General features: G+C 51.8%; 1 protein-coding gene across 5 annotated transcripts in view; it reads right to left on the bottom strand.

Moving 5' to 3' along the window:
- The window catches only part of LOC147240121 (thyroid hormone receptor alpha-B), a 103,536-nt gene that overhangs the window by 29,746 nt on the left and 52,651 nt on the right, over window positions 1-21,139 (bottom strand). For 3 of the 5 annotated variants that reach the window (XM_086196284.1, XM_086196282.1, XM_086196285.1), the window contains one exon: window positions 20,934-21,010. The exons of 1 other annotated variant lie outside the window; for it this stretch is intronic. The gene's annotated coding sequence lies outside the window, so the exon portion shown is untranslated. Of the gene's footprint in view, window positions 1-13,756; window positions 14,038-14,126; window positions 14,314-20,933; window positions 21,011-21,139 lie in introns of all 5 variants that reach the window. One more of the 5 variants, XM_086196283.1, reaches the window with a different exon arrangement.

Below are 21,139 nucleotides of genomic sequence, written 5' to 3'. Positions count from 1 at the left end.
GGCTGTAGTCCAACAGGAAGTGATCGTGTCAGGGACGAGGCGTGGCTGTAGTCCAACAGGAAGTGATCGTGTCAGGGACGAGGCGCGGCTGTAGTCCAACAGGAAGTGATCGTGTCAGGGACGAGGCGTGGTTATAGAGTATTTCCTCAGCATGTTTCAGGGATTTAGGGCTCTTTAGGATGCCGCGCTGCTCCATCTGGTTAAATCACTAAACCACCCAATCATCATGTGACTACCAGAACAAAAACAACAGTTGGTACTCAGCAATAAGAACCAGCAAACGACTCAGCTCTGCGTCAGGATCAGATGGTCAGTCGTGGAGATTATTGAGTCAGAGACAGACAGAGGTTTCTTACTTCGTTGCTATGGATCTCTTCATGGACGACATAGCTGAACCAGTCCAGCCTCGTCCCCGTGTCAGGGTCAGTTGCAGCTCCTGGATCTGGAGCTGGAGCGGCTTGACTGCTGCATGTGGCGCACATGAGCGATGCTAACTGGGCTCCTGCTGCCAGGATAAGATGAGAGCTGGTGACACAAACCACTCAGACCATGTTAGAGATCTCTTCCAGTAGTTGCTCCCGGCAACTGCCAGGACCTACTGACATGTGGGCGGGACCATCAGGTCCACACAGGTCCAGTCAGACCTGGCTGACCACCCTCTTCAACACTGATTCAATAATCAGTCTTCCTCATAAACAGCGTCACACTTCCGTGATTGTAAATGTCCTCCCAAGTACATTTAGAGGACTAGTGCCCCGCCCAGTGTTTGAGGGGAGGAGTCATGGGTTGTGACATCAGAGACCCTCAATGACTCACCTCTGACAGCATTGACCACCATGGACAGATAGGACAGACATCACAGCGATCAGAATTCTGACTGTAATCACAACTCAAACTGCAGGTCCTCGAGGCGCTAGCTGCGCTCACGCCATGTCTGACTTTGACGGGATGAGTGTTGTCCAGGTCCCTGAGGAGACGCCTGACAGGAAGTTCCTTGTTTATTAGGTCCAACCGCCTCTGTCTTTTATAAGGCGAGCTCTGATTTTTCTGACTGTTCCATCAACCGATGTTCAGGATGAACCATCAAGAGGTGTCCAGTCAAACCTGGATTCCTCAACTTGTCCCTCTGGAATGACCTGCCCCCCCAGCAGTACTTGTACCACTCAGTACTGCAATGAATGGACACACACACACACACACACACACACACACACACACACACACACACACACACACACACACACACACACACACACACACGAACGTGCACACACAAAAAAAATGCCTCATGTCACCTTTCGCTACCCCCTCAAGCCTTTCCATTCATCTCCCCATCTCGGCCACCTCTGTAATGAGCAATAAAAAAATACTGTAAAGAGACCACAAACACACACACACACACACACACACACACACACACACACACACACACGACCAGCATGGTCATATCTTACATCCCGCCACATGATCCGTCCCACCCAGGGGTGTGATGAAGCCTGCAGGGCCTGGCCAGGTCTGGTGAGGCCCTGGGGCGCCTCTCGGTTAACGAGCCCCCCCCCCCCCCCCCACACACACACACACACACACAGTAATCTCTTCCTGCCGCCCGAGAAGAATCTATGAAAGATGAGAAGGTGGAGCCAACAGGCAGGAAGGTGATTTTCTTGGCAGCGACTCAGGTTGGGGTACCGGGGGGCCCCAAGTCCCACCGGCCCTCCCTGGGAGCATGTGTGGTCCTGGTTCTGATTAGTGCCCAGTCCTTGTACCATAGACATGGTACTGATGCCCACATGGGCGGCGGTACCACCCAGCCAATCAGGCGCCCTGACACACTCCTCACTGAGTGTCAGGAACATTCAGGAGGATGATGACAAGAAACAGAGGCCGGCGGCGTGGAGGGCAGGGAGCTCCGTTCCAGCCTCACAGACCTCTGACGTTTTCTTTGCACCCCCAAGGAACAACATGAAACAGTTACTCAATCATTTCATCTCTTCCAGGCGCACGCGTGTGTGTGTGTGTACATGTTTCTGCCTAAAGAACATGAGGGAAATTGTGCCCATGTGGACGTTGATCCAGAACATGTCCAGGTTGTTGATGTGTGTTAGTGATTTAAATGTAGCAGAGAGCAAAGAGGGAGATTACACTTTGATGTTTCATGCCACTTTTTATTTTTCGACCTGGTGAATCTTTTCTTTGTCAGCCGTAGTGAGTAAAGACTGAACACATGAAGAGAACAAGGCGTCCTGGACGCAAGGACGTGTGCTGACCAGCCTGACACCCCACAGACACCCTGGGACAGCAATGTTACCAGAGACAGACGGGCCAGCGACTCTGAACACAGCTGAGTTCACTCACGGTCAGTAAATGATTCATCAATAAGGCGGGACTTCATCAGCTGCAGGGATCTTAGCCACCACAAACACTACATTTTCCTCTAAACTCATACACTTGACCTTGTTTTGCTCGACAACGGGACCATTTAATAGTGCTGCTGTTCCCAAGAGGGCAGTGCCAGGACCAGTCCTAAACCCATCCATCAGTTCTCCTGCTAGAACGTCTGGTTCCTGGTCTTCAAGTCAGGGACCTGAGAGCAGGTCTGTGGTTCACAGCAGCTGAAGATTATCAGCAGGTTCAGTTCTACATCAGATCCACCAGTTAACACCAGACTGGTGGTTGTTGGAGGTTCAGTTCTACATCAGATCCACCAGTAAACACCAGACTGGTGGATGGTGGAGGTTCAGTTCTACGTCAGATCCACCAGTAAACACCAGACTGGTGGATGGTGGAGGTTCAGTTCTACATCAGATCCACCAGTAAACACCAGACCGGTGGCTGTTGGAGGGTCAGTTCTACATCAGATCCACCAGTAAACACCAGACCGGTGGATGGTGGAGGTTCAGTTCTACATCAGATCCACCAGTAAACACCAGACTGGTGGTTGTTGGAGGTTCAGGTCTACATCAGATCCACCAGTAAACACCAGACCGGTGGATGGTGGAGGTTCAGTTCTACATCAGATCCACCAGTAAACACCAGACCGGTGGATGTTGGAGGTTCAGTTCTACATCAGATCCACCAGTAACACCAGACTGGTGGATGTTGGAGGTTCAGTTCTACGTCAGATCCACCAGTAAACACCAGACTGGTGGTTGTTGGAGGTTCAGTTCTACATCAGATCCACCAGTAAACACCAGACCAGTGGATGGTGGAGGTTCAGTTCTACATCAGATCCACCAGTAAACACCAGACCAGTGGATGGTGGAGGTTAACACCAGACTGGCAGCTTTGTGGATTTGAAGTCATGTGACCCTGGTGTAGCCCCTTCATAAGCTAACTTTAGCTTAGCACTGCTAACCAGTGCATTCAGGGTTCATCACTTATCGATGGACAGAAGGAGGCCTGCAGCTGGTTACAGTCTGATTTTCTTCCCCTTAACCTTCACACCAGCAGCCTAACAGTCGCTCCACGTACGCAACAGATTCAGAACAGACACCACCAGCTAATTTCTTCCTGACACTATAAAACTATAGCATCATTTAGAATATTGTTATGGCATAGACGGCTGAGACGATGGCGGCCCATTCACCCCGTCACTCAAGACCCCATTATGTCTAATTCTTGGCAATGTGGCTCCAAATATAAAATATAGTGCCAGGCAGACTCCACCAGGCTAGCACACGGTCACGCCACTCTTTTCCTAGTTTATGAATCATTTTCTGACCAGAAAACCAATCGCTTAATCAATCATTATCGTCATGAGTTGCCCAAAACACAAGGTCATACCACCACACGGCTCTAAATAGTAAATTCTGAACATCAAACATCAAAAGTGAGAGCATAAATAAAAACTATTGAACTATGATCGAAACAATGCTGCAATGAGTCAAATCTCCCATTACTAGTAAACTAACCCGTCCATCAGGCGAGGAGCCTCCTGCAGAATGTTGTTCATGCTTAATTAGGTCCTGCATGAGCGGTCCTGACCCTGGAGGCCACGCACCGCCGCACATGAGCCGCTCAGCCCAGGGGAGCTTCAACAAGATGGTCCTGTTCCACCAGAACAACCATGAGGGAGACTCCGTCACTCTTCAGGGAGCAGCTACACAAACATGCCTCCCATACATGTTGAGCATATATGAGAAAAGGTCGGAGGGGGCGTTCACTGCACCGCAGGTTGTTTGAGGCCACCAGTGCTACGCTCCACCAGTGCTACGCTCCACCAGTGCTACGCTCCACCAGTGTGTGCTACGCTCCACCAGTGTGTGCTACGCTCCACCAGTGTGTGCTACGCTCCACCAGTGCTACGCTCCATGAGTGCTACGCTCCACCAGTGTCTGCTACGCTCCACCAGTGCTACGCTCCACCAGTGCTACACTCCACCAGTGCTACGCTCCACCAGTGTGTGCTACGCTCCACCAGTGCTACGCTCCATGAGTGCTACGCTCCACCAGTGTCTGCTACGCTCAACCAGTGCTATGCTCCACCAGCGTGTACTACGCTCCACCAGTACTACGCTCCACCAGCATGGACTATGCTCCACCAGTGTGTACTATGCTCCACCAGTACTACGCTCCACCAGTACTACGCTCCACCAGTGCTACGCTCCACCAGTACTACGCTCCACCAGTGTGTACAACGCTCCACCAGCACTATGCTCCACCAGTACTACGCTCCACCAGTGTGTACTACGCTCCACCAGTGTGTACTACGCTCCACCAGTACTATGCTCCACCAGTGTGTACTACGCTCCACCAGTACTACGCCCCACCAGTGTGTACTACGCTCCACCAGTACTACGCCCCACCAGTGCTACGCTCCACCAGTACTACGCTCCACCAGTGTGTACTACGCTCCACCAGTGCTACGCTCCACCAGTACTACGCTCCACCAGTGCTACGCTCCACCAGTACTACGCTTCACCAGTGTGTACTACGCTCCACCAGTGTGTACTACGCTCCACCAGTACTACGCTCCACCAGTGTGTACTACGCTCCACCAGTGCTACGCTCCACCAGTACTACGCTCCACCAGTGCTACGCTCCACCAGTACTACGCTTCACCAGTGTGTACTACGCTCCACCAGTGTGTACTACGCTCCACCAGTGCTACGCTCCACCAGTGCTACGCTCCACCAGTGCTACGCTCCACCAGTGTGTGCTACGCTCCACCAGTGTCTGCTACGCTCCACCAGTGCTACGCTCCACCAGTGCTACACTCCACCAGTGCTACGCTCCACCAGTGTGTGCTACGCTCCACCAGTGCTACGCTCCATGAGTGCTACGCTCCACCAGTGTCTGCTACGCTCAACCAGTGCTATGCTCCACCAGCGTGTACTACGCTCCACCAGTACTACGCTCCACCAGCATGGACTATGCTCCACCAGTGTGTACTATGCTCCACCAGTACTACGCTCCACCAGTACTACGCTCCACCAGTGCTACGCTCCACCAGTACTACGCTCCACCAGTGTGTACAACGCTCCACCAGCACTATGCTCCACCAGTACTACGCTCCACCAGTGTGTACTACGCTCCACCAGTGTGTACTACGCTCCACCAGTACTATGCTCCACCAGTGTGTACTACGCTCCACCAGTACTACGCCCCACCAGTGTGTACTACGCTCCACCAGTACTACGCCCCACCAGTGCTACGCTCCACCAGTACTACGCTCCACCAGTACTACGCTCCACCAGTGTGTACTACGCTCCACCAGTGCTACGCTCCACCAGTACTACGCTCCACCAGTGCTACGCTCCACCAGTACTACGCTTCACCAGTGTGTACTACGCTCCACCAGTGTGTACTACGCTCCACCAGTACTACGCTCCACCAGTGTGTACTACGCTCCACCAGTGCTACGCTCCACCAGTACTACGCTCCACCAGTGCTACGCTCCACCAGTACTACGCTTCACCAGTGTGTACTACGCTCCACCAGTGTGTACTACGCTCCACCAGTGCTACGCTCCACCAGTACTACGCTCCACCAGTACTACGCTCCACCAGTGCTACGCTCCACCAGTGCTACGCTCCATGAGTGCTACGCTCCACCAGTACTACGCTCCACCAGTACTACGCTCCACCAGTGCTACGCTCCACCAGTGCTACGCTCCATGAGTGCTACGCTCCACCAGCGTGTACTACGCTCCACCAGTACTATGCTCAACCAGCTTGTACTACGCTCCACCAGTACTACGCTCCACCAGTGCTACGCTCCACCAGTACTACGCTCCACCAGTACTACGCTCCACCAGTGCTACGCTCCACCAGTGCTACGCTCCACCAGTGCTACGCTCCATGAGTGCTACGCTCCACCAGTACTACGCTCCACCAGTACTACGCTCCACCAGTGCTACGCTCCACCAGTGCTACGCTCCATGAGTGCTACGCTCCACCAGCGTGTACTACGCTCCACCAGTACTATGCTCAACCAGCTTGTACTACGCTCCACCAGTACTACGCTCCACCAGTGCTACGCTCCACCAGTACTACGCTCCACCAGCGTGTACTACGCTCCACCAGTACTACGCTCCACCAGTACTATGCTCAACCAGCGTGTACTACGCTCCACCAGTACTACGCTCCACCAGTGCTACGCTCCACCAGTACTACGCTCCACCAGTGCTTCTCTTTCCTGCGTGAGGTGCAGCTGTCTGTGCTGTCCTGCGTGATCCAGTGAGACGTTGGAAAAACCAGGTGTAGAAAAAAAGCACAGGAACAATCATTTGTCTATGATTGGCCACTTTCCCGCTCCGTGACCCCGGTTGCTGTGGCTTCCATACCGACCACATGGATGCATCGAGCTAACAAGGCTGAGTCGGAGTTTGGTGAGGAAGAGTTTTATGATTTTGTCTTTGAAACGTGCCACGTTAGCTTGAACGTGTCAAACGTGCCACGCAGCGACGTAACCACTGAATGAAACCCTGCAGTGAAGACAGATCAGAAGAATGTGTGCTGAACTGAGCAGATTCCTCAACACGTCTCCCCAACAAGAAGGTCAGCTGACTGATCTTTGACACCGTGGACAAATTACTGCCTTGTTTAAGAATTTGAGCCAATCAGGACATCAAAGACAAACCAGCCGCCTGGAGAAGCTGGTGACTTTGGCAGTGAATGAGCCTGTTGAGTCCTGTGGTGGCTGCTGGGATCTGGAGTCCAGAGCTGACCCAGGACGACGTGCTGCTCGGGGAACACGGAGAAGCTGATAAATATGAGCGAGGGCCTGCACTGTGACATCAGAGCTGACAGTTACTGACAGCTGAGGGAGCGGTGCTGGGAGGGGTGCTGAAGAGCACAGCAGGAGGTGGTCTACTGACAAGACACACCAGAATATTTCAGACATGTTTTACATGTTCAGGGTCGATACTAAAACCTAGTAACCTTGGTTAAGTCTGATCTGCTACTCATTCAGCCTGACACCGGGTCGGCTGCCGGTGCTCGTCACATTTACTCATCAGATCAGTGTATGGGCTGTGGCTGTGGCATTTGAAATGACCAAATACTCATGACTGCATCCCTTTGGTGCGTCACCTCCGTGGCGTGAGTGAGCGGCAGGCAGCAGGAGCCTCCTGCTCCCTCAGACTCGGTCCGTTCACGGAGGACAGGAGACTTCCTCTCGGTCTGGCGTGTTTGATCAGATCTGTGTTAAAAGGTTTGGATGCCGCAGAAGACTTCCAATTGATCTGTGAACATTCCTGAGTTGAGGGACGTCTGTGCTCGACAACGCTTTGATGGACGCCGTATCACAGCTGATACAACTGGCTCAGCGCTGTGTTGACGTTCAAAGCGCCGGCCCAGAATCCATCAACTCCAGACGTATTTGTGCAGGTGTGTGAGACCTCCACTCCACGTTTGAACTGACGACACTGTTGTTGCAGCAATTTTTCCCCTAAAAGTGGATTTATTTTCCCTTTGAGAGCTCACAATTAAGTGTCTTGACCTCACAAAGGTGCTCGACCACAGTAGCAGAGAACCACAAGTGTTCTAGTTGAAGTTTCTGTAGAGTTGGTAGTGGACAGTTTAGCTGCTGTTAGCATCCATCTCTGTTAGCTTCAAGCTAAATCTACGTGGCTGGTTCTTTCTTCAGTCTGGAGTCACTCAGACGTGATGGAGGAGGGAGAACACCTCAGCGAGCTGAATACTCCTGTTAGTGAGCACTTGGAAGGAAGCATCAATGTTTTGGATGAAGTATGAATTTGAGAAAACACAAAAAACATTGATCGAGGTCGATAACAGACGCAGCCGGCCGTCACACCTGAATGAAGCAATCTGACGTCTTCAGGTTCAGATTCAGATGACTTAATTTACAACTGAGCAGCAACTGAGTCTTAGCAGAAGCAGGGGATCCTCAGAGAGCTTTAGTGAGGAAATCTAATTTTGCTGAAGCGTTACAGCCTCCAAGAACCACCAAAGATGGATGAATCGTCACTCAGGCATGGCCTGATTCAGAAATCACTGCATGTGGCCAAAAGCTTCATTTCACGCTCCAGACCATTAACTTATCAAAATAAAATGACAAAAAACAGTGAAAGATGGACTCATGGCCTCATCACTGGCAGTCCATCAAGATAAGCGAGGCAGGCGGTGATAGACCTGGCGGCTGCTGCAACGAGGAGGAGGAGGTCACATAAGGCAGAATTCTTTATGTACATTCAGTAACGTTTCAAGACGCGATACATGATAAACATCTTGACACGCCAAGTACACGGTGGTAAATGTACCTTCACAACACAGACGTGTGCATGACAGAACTGGAGCAGCAAGATGTTCCAGGTCATCCGGTCTGCAAACACACACACACCTGTGCATTGTGCGTGAGTGTGTGTATGTGTGTGTGTGTGAAGGGGGGGGGGGGTATCTGTATCCAAGAAAACACTTGCTGCATGCAGACGCCTGAGGGGATGAGTTTCAGGGACAATTTGAGGCCCTACGGTGGCCTGGAGGTGTGCTGGAGATCGTCCTCCGAGTGACTGAATCACAGACGGGTGAGGAATGAAGGATGAGAGACGTGGGAATGCTTTCCAGGAAATAAGGGTGTCTGGCCAGATATGAATCAGGGGCTTTTTTCTCCTTAACTTTTCACATTTATTTCAATTTCATTTTATTTATTTGAAATATTGTGAAATTGCCTTTTGACCTCTCTCAGATCTCAGTAAAATACTTTCCCGTTTCTGTGAGTATTTGATTCATCTTGATCTAAAATAACGGGTTCGTCAAAACATGCTGCCAGTGGGTGTTGGACACCAGAAGAGCTGCCAGGTGGTGGTGGGGGTGGGTTTGGGGGTGGGGGCCCGTGGATTCTCTGCTGGTTGTAGATGTGGTTTTGTTGGAATGGAAGATTCTGGCCTCCAGCTGGACCCTGGAGGCCTTCTGAGAGTAAAGCGGCCGAGGTGAGGGTTGGCCCTTCAAGGCGGGGGTTCTCTGCTGGGAAACCCCCCCCCAGGTGAGTTCAGGTATGTGGGGGTCTCGTTCCTGAGGGAGGGTCCGATCACAGCGGTGCCAGCAGCGCTGCATCGATGAGTCATGGTGAGGAACTTTCCGTCACTTACGCTCCAACGCCACCAGCTGCCTTCTGACCAAGACAAGGACGTCACTGACGTGCAGCCGACATGGTGGCTGGCTGTGGCCGTAGAGGTGCGCAGAGGTACTTCATCTGACCGGCTGGACAGTCTGGTGCCGCCCGACCCGGTGCCACAGTCCATTTGTGTTCCTGTGTTTGTTCCGTCTCTGCCGAGCAGCAATTTTCCCAAAGTCTTGAGAAACAAATAAAGTTGTGCTGATCCTTCTGATCCCACCCCCGACTCAGATGTCAGGCAGAAAGAAGCCTCTATGCTTCCACCACAGCTGCACTCAGCACAAACGCTGGTGCCAGCTGCCTGCAGCTGGTGTGCCTTTTAATTAGACTAATAGGCAGCTGATTAATGTGACCGTGCCAGCCAAGCTCGTACCGGTGAAACCGACGGGTCGCTGCTGAGCCGCCAATAAAAGAACCGACTGACTGCTCTTCTGCTGGCGACACCTCGAACATGTGATCCGTCCTGTTGCTATGGAGGTTGCCCAGAACTTCATTCCAGGGTGAAGCAGGTATTTGGCCTCAGACACTCCAGGTTGATCTTTGCTCCTGTGAGCTATTCAGCGTTTCTCTGTTCGTCACAGATCTTCAGCAGCATGAATTAGCGGCGCTGACAGGTCAGGTGACACCATGCTGCTGTTACCTGCAACGTAGCTCCTCCCACCCCATCCTGAGACACGTTGTCTCCAGCTCAGAGACGTATCAATACTGGACCTCTGACTGCTATAGATCAGCCAGTTTAATTTGGTGTTCGCATGATGCATGGCTAATGTGGCCCCTCCCACAGAGTTGCAGGGGTCACTGACACGGGGAGGCTATCACGGACAGGTTCCTGCTCTGGGGAAGTTTTTGGAAATATTATTGTGGTTCATTTGGCTCTTGGCAGGCCATGACTGAGCTCAATGCACTTTTACCCTTCTAGCTTGATTGTATGGTAGCGAAGCCCTTTGTGCTGCTGCTGAGCTACGCACCAGAGGTGCTCGGATTGGTCAGCGATGACGTTCTCCCCGACGTCGTACAACAGCCTCACAAACACGATGATCTACTACGATCTGCTGCATCACATGTCACACAAACGCTTTTGCACGGCGGGTGAGGGGAAGACGACTGTGGCAATGTTCCCTCTACAGAGGGCCGGGAATTCAAGCCAGGCACATTCCGCTGAATAAAATATCACAGCTAGAGGGGACCTGCGCCGCTGGAATGCTGCTGAGCTGTGACACAGCCTGGAGGCGTAACCCCACAGCCCACATTTGGATGCCAGCGAGGAACGACTGACTGGAAGAATGAAGATGAACAAAAACGACTGGCTTGCATTGCGGGAGCAGCAGCCTGCAGGTCCCCCTGCACCCCTCACCGCCCAGCAGCCTGGGGACGGTAGAAAAGACACGATCGCATCCACACAAGTATTTGAGCACCAAGACTCAGAATCAAACACCTCAGCAGCAGCACAAGTTCAGCAGCCACGTCTAGACGCTGATACGGTCGTGCCAAGAACTGCAGTTTCTCCTGTGGCCACTTGAGGCTAATTTCAGAAGTGAGTTAATTCCTATTGTTACATAGTTAATGGTCCATGATGGCACACCTGAATAACTCGTGACCACCAGCCTACATTAGGCAGGCTGCTCCTCCTCCACAGATGGCGCTAGCACCACTGGTGGCTAGGCTAACACAGCGAACGTAAACGCTCGCTCTGTGAGACAGGTACTTGAGGCCTGGGATCAGAGGACAAATGGTCATGGGCATATGGTGTACACATCATCAGAGGACACTTCCACTCTGCCTCTGATTGGCTTGTTCACAGAATGAGAGCAGGAAAACATGAGAGACGGGGGGGGGGGATGAGAATATAAACTCGCGACTCATCAGACTTACACGTGAACACCTGCTCTGAGGGTGGTCAAGGAACCTGTTCTGAAATCACTGACTGTGCTGGTGGCGTGTAAAGAACTCAGTAAGAGCGTAGGGAACGTCAGCGGCGAACGTCTGTAGCCGACTTGTGGAAGGTTTCAGGTGACTTGGCCTTTACGTCGACGAGAGCAAACAGGTCGAAGTCGGGATTGTGTGAGCAGCTGAACGGCGTCAAACTGCACTTCTCACTCATGTTTGCTCAACCCTGAAACTACGACCCAAGGCTGGGTGTGAAAGAGCAAACGTCTCCGTGGGTGTTGGGTAATGAGGAGGTAAATAAACGACAGGCAAGGAGAGCGTTAAAGCATCGTTTTTAAAGAAGCGCCAGCAGCAACAACAGATCTTTAGCTCATTTCACTTGCAGATAAAGAGGCCGTACCTGCGTTAGCAGCCAGTTGAGGCTTTTTACACACAATTCTTTTCAACAAGAGCAGAATTCTTGAGCAGAAGGCAGGAAAGCTCTGATTATAAACCAGCGCCAGGACACTTGTCTTGCTGCTGCCTCTAAAACTGTTCAGGGTGCAAGGGAGGACTTTAACGGGAGTTCGGATCTGATTTGTGTGATTGGGCTGTGAAGCCTGCCTGGTCTTTGATCTCACTGAAGTTTTGCCGGCGCTCTGAACTTTCCCTGCCCCCCTCATGGGAATGTTATTTAGTCAGCATTGAACATCCATGCATTATTTGTGGGATAACGATGGCGAGCTGTGAGCTGAGTCATTATCAGAGGTAACCCAGGGATGGAAGGCCATGTTGGGAACTCCTCATCACGCTGTTCCCTTCAGCAGTTCGAGCTGACCAGCAGTGGTACCCATCGAGCCTGACGATCAGCAGCAAAGACTAATTACCTTCTCCTGCATGAGGAGCCTCGAAAACAAGCATCCACATCGTCGCTGTGACTCACAACCTCCAGGCTGCTCCTCGCCGTAACAGGCGCTCTAAATAGATAACCTAGATAGCGGTTGCATCTCCCCCATCGGAGGAGACGCCGGCTTCTGAGCAGAGGCAGACGTTCACGGACGCTGTCAGACGGGAAACATTAAAATAACACAGGACCTCAGGGGACCAGCGGAGACATGCGGCGCATCTCCCTCAGCCCTGACAGAGACGTGGGTGTCCCCTCGCTGACCCCCGCACGCCGCCGCTAATCACTTGTGTGCTATATAATTACTTGGCTGATTAGGCGAAGGCCAGGGTTACCCTCATCAGCTGACACAGGTGGGGAGGACATGTCACTGTCGTGGCCAGTTTCATTATTTGCACATGCATGACACATGCTAGTTAGCTCATCAGCGTCGAGCAGCAACAGGGCGGGTTTTCCTGTGGTCACCAGGAAAAGAACAGGCCCAGAGACAGAAGTGTGGCGTTCTCTCACCGCCTAGACTCAACTTCACTGCTCCAGTTCTGGTCACTCGACTTCCCAAAACAGACCTGATAACGTCAGTACTGAGAGCAAAGATGATGATCCATCACGCGCACGCACTCCCAGGTTGTTTACCTGCATATTTCACGTGTACATCACAAAGAGGATTTGAAGCTTTGTCATGTGACCTTTGCTGGGGTTCAGGAATAAACAGAAATGGAACAGTAACAACTTCCTCTGACCAGAAATAACTGATTAGTTTCCAACATGGGGAAAGTCGTAGTATTGGTATTCAAATCCTTGTGTACTACTACTTATTGGACAGTTTGGTGAGGTTTTTGTGGGTTCAGGTTCTCCGTGGCACCTCACCGCCATGAGGCCGTCTCCTCTTTTGCTTGATTGAACACTTACTGGAGTGTTTCACAGTAACTTCACACCAGAGCTCTTCCTGTTGTACAGCTGCAGTAGTATTACTACGAGTAGTAGTAGTACTACTACTAAGTGGACTTGAATTAGCATCTAAGTACCTCGAGACTGTCTGAGATGAGCGTTTGAGATGAAACTCTAAGACTGTCAAGGAAGTTTTGTGACATCACACACAGGCTCTGCAGGTGTGGCGGGGGCTTCACCTGGGTGAACGCAGACACACACACACACACACACACACACACACACACACAGGCAAAAGTCAGCAGCAAAAGAGCAGAGTGGTCAGGGAAGTATCTGGAGCTGCTGGAACCATTAAGTCATTTCCTCTAATCTGGACAGCAGCCCCCCCTGAGCAGGAAGTGCTGTCAGGAGGCTCCCCCTGGGACGACCAGCAGTTGTGCCGGCCCACAGGCCCAAACCCAGCATCTGATTAATAAAATGGCCTCTTCCTCTGCACCAGCGGCTGACAGAGTCGGCCAAGTACCTGAATTGACAGATGAAGAAGAGACCATCAGGGCTCTGAGGAAGGGGAACGGTGTCTGTGTGGTGCACCAGGACCAGAACGTCACTAGGACCAGAACGTCACTAGGACCAGATCATCCCCGGGATGTTGTGCCTCACTGGCTGCTGCTTGTTGGAGGGTGGAGACTCAGACTGGTTCACATGGACATCAAGAGTCCAACTATCCATCTGCTTCTATACCAGACAACGTCTCCACAGGGGTCCTTCTTTCAGTGCCTTCTAGAATATTCCATCAAGGTTCCACTGTAAGACAAACCCAGATTGCATTACCAAGTTCAGAGTTTCCTTCTGGAGCAGAACTCTGATTTTAGAGAAGAGTTTGTGCGACTCACCGAAGCTGAGCAGCGCTGCAGATGTGTGACTGACAGCCGCGTCGCTGAAGCGCTTGAACCTCCACGGTGAGACTGAGGTGAGACGCGTCTGCAACAGAGTTCTGCACACGTCCTGGCATGAGTCCCACTGGAACCTGATTCTGGTTCAAGTTTGTGGTTCTGTAATCCACAAGCTCTTTGACCCAAGCTACAAATAAACGAAGCAGAAAACTTCCAGTCTGGTTCTTGTTCATGGAACAGCCAAGCATGTTGAGCTCAAAGTGCTGCTGGACTCCAGACCACCTGGCGAGTTTTGGGACAGTGTGGGTTTTGTTCGCCGTTAGTTAGCTTTAAGCTTCAAACTACATATACGTTGCTGACTCCTCCTGCATTCTTGTAACCTTTGACCTGCTCAGCAGAGATTCTCTCTACCAGCCCACGGTTCTTTTTATCCCTCTTTAGCCATCGTGCGCGCTGTGGGTTTGCTGGCGTCCTCCATTCTTATCAGCTCATGTAAAACTATCTGCTCGCGCTCTGTCATTAACTCTGTAAATAAAGGAAATTCATAGTTTGGCAGCGAGCAGCGTCTTCTCCACTCTCTCTCTTCGTTATTTCAGTTCCCTGGTTGCCGCAGCAACACAATTCAAACCCCACTTCCTGGTGGAGAAGCAATCTGATTGGCTAAGAGCAGCACACACCCCCAGCACACCCACTCCCAGATGCTCCCTGAGGTCCCTGCCCGATGTTCCTGGCCTTCCTGACTTGGTAATTAGAGGTTTGAATATCTATAATGCGACTGTGCACCAGCCCCCCCGCACACATGTAGAAAAATAAACAGGCTGAGTGTGAGCCTCAGTACAGCGGCGAGCAGCCGAGTCTCACACTCAGCAACACAGGAGGAGGGACGGGTATTTATAGATGGAGGGAGCAGGACATTGAAGTTCATCTCTGAGGGTCCTCGCAGTGTTTTCAGACTTTTTGTTGCGCTTCCTAAGAACCCGCCCTTTAAACCACACGCTTGGTCTTCACTGGCCACCTGTCAGAGCTCGCCGTCTTCACGCTGCTGATGTACGACTGCAAATGTCAGACTTAAAAGACTGTGGACGGAGGGAGAGGAAAAGATAGTGAAAGGAAAACGAGTTATCTAAAATTAGAATGCTAACAGTGTGGTTTGGGAAGCCATGGAGCTCGTTGTGCTTGGTTGCCGTTCGAACGGCCTGATTTCAATTAAGGAAACGTAAAAGTGCGGTTTGGTGTGACGGGTAAACACAGCAGCACATGGTCCACATGCGGAGCTCCGGCTCTGCCCTTCTGACAGCCCACATTCCTGGGAGCAGCAAACGATGTCAACCTTGAATTTCACCCAACTAAAACAAATGAAGTACGTGTAAAATAAGTGAACGTCGCTCATGGGAGACGTCTAGCGCTCTGACGTGAGACGCTTCGGCCCCGCCCACTGCCTGCTGCTGTGACTTACCAGGCAAAGGTAAGAGTTCACCTGTGTATGTATGCGTGTTTATATTTGTGTGAATGAGTATGTACGTGTGTGTGTGTATGTGTGCTCTCACACTCGAACCACTAAAACCAGAAGGATCAAGACCACCAACCACTGGTGTCACTAATAAACTTCACCATCATCTCAAACCAGCTCAGAGTTGAAACAGAGAATCCATCATTTCAGGTACTTCAGGTCTACGCATCTGACCCGAGTCAGACGAGTCGGACCCGCACACCAAGGCAGCTGCCTCTAACGTGTGTGACGGCGAGCAGCAGCCACTCGCCGCTGCGTCCCACTGGGCAGATAAAAGTCCTCTCAACACGTTTCATCCACATGCCACATCCTTCCCGTGACATTTACGAGCTGGTTGATGGGACAATGACCAGGCAGCTTACAGGCTCGTCTGATCAGAGACCCACCCAGCACGCTCTGATGTCATCAGCTAATGAGACCTGGACCACAACAAGGCTTCCTTTATAACCCAAAAACTACGACACATTTGGGGGACACATGGGGGGCTCAGATGGTTCATAGGGGAGTGAAACAAGAGAAACAATTAGAACTCCAGAATCTGTAAAAGCCCACAAAGGTGTCAGAGCCCAGAGACGCCATCGACCGTCTGAAAATGAGAAGTGGCAACACGTCCTCCTCCTCAGGAAACTCCTCATCTCTATCATTCATGGTCAGGAGGTCCTGAGAGAGACCCGAGCCACCTTCACATGTTGGAATAAGTCTCACGCAGGACTCACCATGGCGGGAGTCCCGGTTAGGGTTTGCAGACAGCAGTAGCTCGCACATCGCCGCCTGCAGGATCAGTAAGCTGGGACCTTAATGATTCCAGGTTCTTTTGGCGTACGGAGCTGGAAGCCCATGAACGAGGGTGCTTGATTCGATGTTGGCGTATGTTGGCGTGATGCCGGAGTGCGGAGGAGCTGAGGCGGTGCTGCTAGCAGCTAACATAACGGCTCTGTAATGCTCCTTAAAAGGCCCAGAAAAGCTCCTGAAAGGAAGGCCGGGGGAGCTGACATCCACAAATACAAATCAGGGGAAGTTGAGAGTCCGTGAACCACAAAAGAGGGCTTCACTTGTGCATGACAGCTGCAAATAAGCACATCGGCCATCAGCAGTGGCGGGGAAGAGCGCGGTCAGCTGCAGGGCCTGCACTGTGTACTTTCCCTACTAACGTATTCAATCTCTCGTTAAGCTAATGCCTGTCAGAGCGCTGGGCGGCCACACAGAACCCACTCTATCCTGGCCCCTACGCTCTGTTTACCAGGAAGTCCCTCCCTCCCAGCTGCTAGCAGCAGCGGCGCGGCCGTCACCAGCGGCTCGCTAGATAATACTTCCACACACAGGAGGGTCTCTGTCTCTCATTTGACTGAGACAGACATTCAACATGCTGGGAAGGTGAACTACTCACACCGCTAGGTTCTACTTCCTCCTAAAAATGTTCAGAGAAAGTTACCAAGCAACGTTCTGGTCCCCTGTTCAGCAACAAGGATTTAGTTTAACCCAGAATGTTCCTCTTAAAGTGAAATAAGAATATTTCACCTTCCAAGTACTCACTCACTACCAGGAGTACTCAGCTCACTCAGAGGTCTCCCTCCTCCATCACTTCTTAGTGACTCCAGGCTGCAGGAAGAACCAGCCACGTAGATTTAGCTTGAAGCTAACAGAGACTGATGCTAACAGCAGCTACACTGTCCAGGAACGTCTGGTCACCAACTCTCCAGGGGGTCTGGTAATCCAGGCCTCCTTGATCCAGACGGAGGATCAGGGATCCACCAACAACAGGACTGGAGACCAAAGACGGGGGTGGGGTGGGAGGTGGGGGGAGAGGCTGAGCAGGTGAACAGGAAACTAAAGTACTTTCTATCAATCAATTCACTACTAATCATCATAGAAAGACCTAATAAATCAAAGCAACTGAGTCCCTCTCCACTCACGCTGACTCTCATCACAGACACGCGACATCCGCCGCCTGTTCAGTTCCTATAAGAGGATTATTTGTTATCACATTTACTTAATTCTACATGTGACACTCGTCATTCACTCGTTGCCAGCAGTTACTGATCAAGTCTTCACACGCACAAGAGTTCTGACTCGCGACACCAGTTGGAGGCAAGAACAGGTTTGGTGGGAGAACGAGTCTAATGTCAGATGACCAGGCCACTGCTACAGAGCTGAAGACGATGGACCAAGTTCTGCAGATCCAAACGGCCCGGCCCGGTCTAACAGAGCAAGTATCAACAGTCCACTAACGAAACAGGAGCACGACTCAGAGAAGAGGGAGTTCCTGAACCGGTGGATTCCTGTGATGGGAGGAGCTTACAATGTCACACTTCCTGCTCGACCTTCAAGTCAAGCAGAATGACAAGGCAGAACAGGTGAGAGAGTTTCAGAGGCAGAGAACGTTTCTCAACATCACCAGCATTTACATCTCCGCTCCCCTGAGGGGAAGGACATGGAATCACACACACGAGGTCACGGCCAGGTAGAGCAGAACAGACGTTCGTGGAATCAAGATGGCTGCTGGCTGTGCAGCACTCCTCCTGCAGGCCAGAGTGAAACTCTACCAGCAGCAGGACACACGATGGCCGCTGTCGTACCACAAGTCAGGGTCACTGGGACAGTCCCACTACGGGGGTCGTACACCTGTGACGGGTCTCTCAACTGCAGAACCAAACCTCTGCTCAAGGCTTCTGGTTCTCCAGGGAAATTCAGGTGGTGGGACAAAGCTTCAGATGAGGCACGGAACCCTGCACCAGCACTCCTGCGCCGCACTTCTTCTGTGCTGCAGTGCAGAGTGCATGATGCATTTTGGTGTTTTCACTGGGACGGAAAACGATATGGAAAAAAAGATGAAGTGATGTTTGGTGGGTTCGCTCCATCCAGAGATGATTGGCAGGTCGGCGCCTCTGGAACCATCAGATCTCTTACGCGGGCCTGACACGACCTCACTCGTTTCCACCGGGTTCACCAGGTGACCTCCACCAACAGTTTCCTCGTCATCATCATTCCCTACGTCACCGTCGACGCACAGACTCAAACTCGCTATTTCCTGAGTCCAATTAGACACACTTCATACACGTGTGGCTCCAGACAACAGCGCGCTGTTTTAGTGTGTGCATGTGCTGATGTCAGCAGCGACCCGGTGCACCGGGTGAGATTTATGAGGTGTTAAGGATGCTAGCCTGTGGCCCAGTGATGGATCCGCCCCTCGCCACCGCTGCCCCTCCTCACTCACGAAAGCATGGCTGCATGCATGTGCACAGGAACCCCTGAACCTGAAAGTGTGAGGCTAATGTATGTGACACCCCCACCCAGCTCGCTTCCTGGGGCTGAACACACCTTCTCAAATATCCGCCTTTCCGAGTTCAATAGCCTGCAACCATTTTGTTTCCCCAGCGAGGAAACTTTTTGCTGGAGAGTCGCTCCCATCTCGCCTTCCAGATCCTGTCCAGTGGGACTGGTTTTCAGGTCCCTGCTGGTGTGAGTCACGCGTATGGAGGGGTGGGACGCCTTCATAGACTTCAATATACGCCATATTTTATTTGTAGGTTGCAAAAATTTTGGCTTTTACTTGGAAACCGACGGTTAATTCAATGAACTTCTGTTGAATACAGCGAGCCCAGTCGTGTCCTGGTATGATGGCGTATCGAATGGCAGCTGAGGCTGAAACAGGGAGCGGTTCAGGTACTCAGACGATCTGCAGTCCACTTCCAGTCAGCTCCTACAGTACCTGCCGCGCTCCAGGTACACCCAAGAGAAAAGATCAGAGTGACTGGAGCTGAAGTGGAAGAACAGCAACAAGACAGATTGGGGGGGGTAAATAATCAAGAAGCTGGTGAAGAAGTGAATCCAACCATCAAAGCAGAGCTGAGATGAAGGAGACGAACCACAGGAACGCAGGCAGCTCACAGCTCACCAATCAAACCCATCTCTTCTTGCCTCGTGTCCACCAGACACCGCCAGCAAGAAGACGACGGCAGCTACAACCGTCCACTGATCACATGAGGCCATAACAGAGTATGCAGCAATTGCATCGCCACATCATCACCCACGTCCCACCTCCATCTCCGGGCGTGGGACGGACCACAGACCCCCCACGACGGGGACAAGTCCTCTGCTCGACCAGCAGCTGTGACCCGTGAGCCTGAGGGGTGGAGCCAGCAGCCACATCAAGAGTCGTTCTAATCCTGGTCCTGGCTGAAGCACCTGTACCAGGAGCCGGGGGCGTGTTTTCATCTCCGCTCTCGTATTTATGACTACGGATCGGGGAAGCATATTGCTGCAGGCCAGAAATGTCTGGCGCTCCACCAGCTGCAGACGGAGCTTTATAGAGGCAATTTAAACAAAGACATTTCCTGCGGAGCTTCAGCTACGATTCAATTTATACGTTTAATATCAGGCTTCGTGCTGGCAGCCACACATGCTGCTGCGCTCAGCTGGAGGCCAGACCGGACCGGGGAACCTAAACATGAGCACGCACCGAGAACGTGTTCCCATCATCACCTCAAGCCTCCTTTAGTCAAAACAAATCATTGGGAATGGGCACGATGCGTTGATGGTTCCCTCTGACAGTCACAGACGTCGATGGACCAGGAACACTCGCACCTGAAGAGTCGCTCCTTCTTTAGATCAGCAGCACCGACGCCAGGGCATCCCGGGCCACACAGAAGGACACTTACTTCCTGTTGTTATTGACATTATTGTTGGTAATAGCGTCATGATTATATTTTTAATTGTGAGCGGCTGGACTGTTTTTGTGCTTCAGGAGTTGCATCAGATAGTTAACAGATCTGATTTAAGGGTTGTAATCCCGCCAAGAGAGACCCCAGATTTAAATGTTGCAGTTTTTTCAGCAGTTTTTAACCTAAGATTTGATTTGCTGATGTAATTTATTTACTTGTGTGTGTGTGTGTGTGTGTGTATTGTGTGGAAATTATTTGTACAGTAACAAAACAAACAGAGCCTCAGCTCGTGGCCCCCCCCCCCCCCCCCCCCCGTGTAGCAGAGGGTCTTCGGGGGTCTGGAGGCCCCACTGATTAGAACTCAAGCTCAGATATCGACTGGGCGAAGGTGAACCGGCGGCCATGACGCAGCAGCGCTGAGATGTGTTGAAAACTGGAGTCCAGAAAGCAGCAGAGAACCAGACAGAGGGGTGTGAGGATCCTGGGGGGCTGGCTAATGAAGCCTGATATTCCCTGGAGCTGCTGGGGGGGCTCATAGAGGTAGATCCTTCTGGGCTGTGACCCCACACCCTTGAGCTGGCTGCACTGTAACACACCATCAACATACCAAACACATGGAAGAAGAACACAACTTACCAGTCATAGCGTGTGCTTGTGAGCGCTTGATGAGTTCACCAGGCCTCCTGCGTGGTGCGGTCCGCCTCGTCTCCACCCTGCAGGACATGGAAAGAGGATTGTTGGGGGGGGCAGCTCAACGCACACACCTGTGACCCTCCTCAACGCGACTCTCCTTTCCCTTCATTCTTCCTCTCACTCACACGTGTCCCCCTCTCCTCTGTTCC

Source organism: Aulostomus chinensis, chromosome 23 (genome assembly GCF_037954235.1).
Source record: "Aulostomus chinensis isolate RoL2024-O1b breed Wild chromosome 23, RoL_Achi_v1.0, whole genome shotgun sequence".
Taxonomy (NCBI): domain Eukaryota; kingdom Metazoa; phylum Chordata; class Actinopteri; order Syngnathiformes; family Aulostomidae; genus Aulostomus; species Aulostomus chinensis.
This window is presented reverse-complemented; position numbering and strand designations above follow the sequence as displayed.